Source organism: Camelus ferus, chromosome 13 (assembly GCF_009834535.1).
Source record: "Camelus ferus isolate YT-003-E chromosome 13, BCGSAC_Cfer_1.0, whole genome shotgun sequence".
Lineage (NCBI taxonomy): Eukaryota > Metazoa > Chordata > Mammalia > Artiodactyla > Camelidae > Camelus > Camelus ferus.
The window spans coordinates 64,222,213-64,226,819 of record NC_045708.1 but is presented as its reverse complement, the minus strand read 5'-3'; the positions used below and the strand labels follow the sequence as shown (position 1 = coordinate 64,226,819).

At 51.6% G+C, this 4,607-nt stretch overlaps 1 long non-coding RNA gene across 1 annotated transcript; it reads right to left on the bottom strand.

Moving 5' to 3' along the window:
* Positions 1–1,436: 1,436 nt before the first annotated feature.
* Positions 1,437–3,808, bottom strand: LOC116668128. Its single transcript, XR_004325200.1, has 2 exons — positions 2,380–3,808; positions 1,437–1,866 (listed from the first exon to the last, which is right to left on the bottom strand). It is a non-coding gene; the product is annotated as an uncharacterized LOC116668128 (long non-coding RNA).
* Between the last annotated feature and the right edge of the window lie 799 nt (positions 3,809–4,607).

Here is a 4,607-nt window from a genome sequence, read left to right as displayed (position 1 = left end):
GAGAGAGAGGACAGACATCTGGGCTTAGTGATAAATGTGAATTTGACTGAGGTGAGAATAGCTCAGTGTTGGGAAAAGGGTGAGAATGAAGCACGTGCAACTGGGCGAGAAAGGACCAGCGAAGACCCCAAGGGCGGGGCCCTGGAAGGAGGTGGTGGCAGGAGGGCCAGGCTGCTATTCCTGAGTGACCTCTTTAGCTCCAACTCTGTCATCAGCCACTGAGAGCTTGGCAAAGGTATCCCACCTCTCAGAGTTGGCCGCCTCATCATTCAGCCATCGCTCAGCGCCTGGACGTGGGTTCTCCTTCCCATGACACCCATCACAGCTCATGGTGTGCGTCCCTCGTCAGACTGTGGGCTCCTGACTCACTTGATGTAACCCCAGCATCTAGCACGTGTCTGCCACATGGAGGGTGATCAAATATCCAGTAAATAAATGGTGAATGATTGATTTGGATAAAAAGAGGAAAGAAGACAGGAGAAACAAAACCCATGTCATAGATGCAGATCTAAGTTGCCAGGACAGGAAGCAAGCAGGAAACAGTGAGAAGGCAGAGCCAGAGAGATGCACATCCTGCCCGTAACTGGGGCATTCACTAAGCTGGGTATGGTCATGTCTGGTTATGAAGCACTTGAAGAGTCGGGGGCTTCCCTCGTGACTATAATCACAGACTATCCTTTCCATTCATTCAGCCCAACCTTATTTCAAAGGTAGCACAGACATAAACTTTGGCCCTGGCCTTGCCCAAAGGGGCCATGAACTCCAGTTGGTTGAGAAAGCTGGCTCAGTGGGGTGGGGATCACTGAGAGTTTACACAGTGAGGGATCACAGAGCCCTTTGTAAACACAGCCCTAATCAGCTTTCACCTGCCAAAGAAGCCTCCATTCCTTTGAGATCCCCTTTCTCTCACTCTTCAGACTCGCAGTTCCAAGTCCAGCCTCTGTGCAGGCTGGAACATCTACATGCATTTCTGGGCTCACCTTTGGGGGCAGCTGGTCATTCCACCTCACTCTATTCCTTTCCTTTCCTTCTCTCTTGCCCGGAGTTCACCTCAGAAGAACTTTCACAGACCAGGAAGCCCCAGGCTGCCAGGAAGCGGTCCTGTCTTTTGTCTGGAGCATAGCAATACAGGGTTAGATTTGGCCCAAGGAACAGCGTGATTAGATCAAGTCAGCCCGAAACTTACAGAAACAAGATGTGCCTGCCCACCGTGACAAAGGGATGGCGTGGTTCTTCTTGCTCGGTTGGATAACTTACATTAATTTCACATGCTGAGTGCAGGTAGAATCTTTGGGACCAATGAGCTGGGGTCTAAATACACATCCCAGGGTGGGAACCAGCTACCAGCTGTAGCTCATCTCACATCTGAAGTGTCTCCTCGCCCAACTATGAACATGACCTAATTGTGTACAGACAACGCCATTGTACAGGGAAAATAATACAGTAATGCAAATATTCAAACCAAATTGGAAAAGCCAAGCAAGAGGGAGCCAGAAAACATTAGATCATTCAGATTGCAACCTGGCCAAGACAGCATCTGGGCGTGCATCCTCTGTCCAGCTTTTTGTTCACATACCATCCCTAATGCTTCTTTGCATTTAGAGAATCAGAGCTCAGTATTTGCACAAAACCCTTTGTGTGTCTGCATTCTAAGGAACAAGGTTTTCTCACAGTGTCCCTTCGGAAGGCGCAGAGAATTCTCTTGTGGAATGCTTTAACAGGCTTCCAGGTCAAAAAGGGCTCTTCTCTCTCTGAAGGGATGGGTGGAGCCCTGATGTACCTTTGGCCAGCGTATATGTTTTAATTGTGCGACCAGGGCAGGCCGTGCACATTTTCCTTCCTTACTGGGTCACTTCCACTTTATTTCTGAAAACAAAAAACAATTGATTAAAAAAAAGAGCCTTCCTGACTGAACCTTGGATCCCCTCTATGGATGTGGACGAAAAGTGAGGGGGTGTTCCCACTCCTCGCTCCCTCTTCCCCCTCCATATCCTAAAGCCGGTTCAAGTCTGCCTGAGAATCTGAGGAGTAATTCGATCTCTCCTGGGACAATCTTATTTGTGTCTTTGTTGAGTGGCTCCCACCTCCTTCTATGGGGAAATCACTCCTGGACTGGCTCTGGGGTCCCAAGCCCTGGGCAGAACCCGCTCTGCCACTGCAGGATCTTGGACCGAACAGACTATCTCTTGCAGCTCTGGGTCTCTCATGACCCAAACGAGAATAATAATACTTTCTGCCTCCATGGTTTTATGATGATGAAACATGAGCCTCTCAGAGCACCTGGCGCCACATAAGTACACCAGAAATGGTAGGTTTTCTTGTTATCACTACTGGGCTGCCCCTCAACCTCACCCCCCAACCCTCCCCGCCTCACCTCACCTCAGTAGACAGTTGGGCACTCAGCACAAGTCCAGTGAGGAAGCAGCCAAGGAGCGTTCAGGTCTCAGCCCCTGGTCAGAACAAGTTTCTCCAGTTCATGAAGGTGACCCAGTGAGGTTCCTCCAGGTTCAGCCGGTGACTGCTGGACCTTCGGCTCTAGGAGCGGGAGCAAATCACTGCACAAGCCCAAGTGCCTAGTTTGCTTAAGATTGTCTTTATGTCGGTGGCGTCGCCATTTGTCAAGACGTGGGAAGTGTTAAGAATCTGGGGCTCCATGGAGGAGGGAGAATCAAAGGGGAGAAACAGGGACCGCAGGCGGACAAACCCGCCTTCGCCTGCACCACTAAGCGCAGCTGACGCCCCGCGCCCAGCCGCTCCCCAGGAGGCGCCCCTGGGGCTGCTCCGAAGAATCACATCACGGGGCGCAAATTACCTTCTTTGATGCCCTAGGAGCCGAGAGCCCCGCAAAGTAGAGTAAAAGAAGAAGGAGGGGAGGGGGAAGTGCTGCGTTCAAATCTCTCCACTCTTCCTTCCCGGCTGAGCCAGCTTGGCCAAATCACTCTCTTCCGTGAGGCTGGAGGTTTTCATTTGCAAACGTGGCTCATGGCAATACCGCCTCGGAAGGGTCGTGGGGAGGATGAAACGGGGAGTCGGGCGGCGGCGCGGTCACCGCAGGAGGGGACCTCCCCGCATCCCCGCTCCCGCGCACCAGCGGCCTCCCTCCCCGACGGCCACCCGCGCTCCCGCGGGTCGGATGGCGCCCGGCCGCCCGCGGGGACCTGAGCCGGCTCCGGCGCCCGAGGCCAAGGGCACGGCCCCGGGGGCTCCGCGCGCGTCAGGTGCCGGCGGCCACGGCTCCCGGGGCCGGGACTGGCGCGCGCGCGCTCGGCGGGCAGGAGCTACCGCCCCGTCCGGAGACCCGCGCGGGACTGGCGGCTCAGCGGTCACCGAACCGAGGCCCTGCTTAGTCACAAGTGTTATAACCCAGTTTCTGATATTCTAAAAGTATTGCCCTGCAAAGAAAAGAGAAGACATTCTTAAAGAGAAGAACCCTAGTTTATGTTTGTCTTTGTTGCCATGGGGTTGAGTTCAACTGTAGGTAGATGTAGGGTTGTTGTTTTTTTTAAATTAAAAAAAAAATTTCAAGCTGTGTACAGCAGTGGACAAAGATTACACCATGTTTGTGTTGCAGTGTTGCTATGGAAGTGCATATGGTTTTATTTGGTAGAAATTTGCGGAGAAATCAAAGGAAGTCATATGTATGCATGACAAACGTGAAGTTTCAGACGACAAACAAATACCGGAATCCAGAGCTCTTGACAATAACTTAAAACCTGGAACACGGCTGTGTGGGTGCTGCTCTACCTGCATGGGCTCTGACCCAGGAGGCAGAGGTTCTGGAATCGGAGAGTCAAGGATTTAATCAGTTCTGCCACTTAACTAGTGGTGTGAGTTACTTGGGTGAGTTACTAAGCCGTGGTTGGCATTCTGCTTTCCTCATCTTGGAAACAGGGCACCATGACCCCTACCTTGAACTGTTGGTGCTGAGAGGAAACAAGACAGGTCTTGAGCACTGCACACAGTAACTGCTCAATAAATGGTTGCCATCGTTGTGGAGGGGTGATTGCGGTCCCATTAAGCTCCAAGAGTGTGGGCTCATTCATCAAACTATCTTTGGAGCCTTAAGGCTTGGAAAGTCAAGAATGTTTAGTGCCGGCCAAGCTTTGTTTTGTGGACAGTTGTCATCCGACTGGACCATCACTAAGAAGTATGGACTTCAGCTGTCAAAGGAATTGAACGGTGGTCTGGTGCGGGGTGGAAACAAGCTGGTGACACTTGCCAGGTGGAGCGGTGTGGCCTCTCAGCATCTGGCTCTGATCCCTCCCAGTCCATACTACCTTGCAGCTGTCTAGCCCCTCCTAGGCTTCAACACCTCTGAGAGAACAGAAAACTCATCTCCAACGGATTCAAACCTGAACACTTTTGGAGGGCTGGATAATGATTATAACTGTCACATTTAAAAATCTTCATTGAAATCTTCAAGTTAATTCATGTAGATTGAAATCTGCCGGAGAAGTACTCTGCATCCACTTTTTGTGTGGCTTGCATTTTGAAAGTTTCACAAACCTGTTGGAATGTTGTCTGCCCCACCCTCACCTCAGCCCCCCTCTCTAGTGCACACAGCAGAGGTTGGCAGAACACCGAGAGCTTATGCTAACCTCGATCAA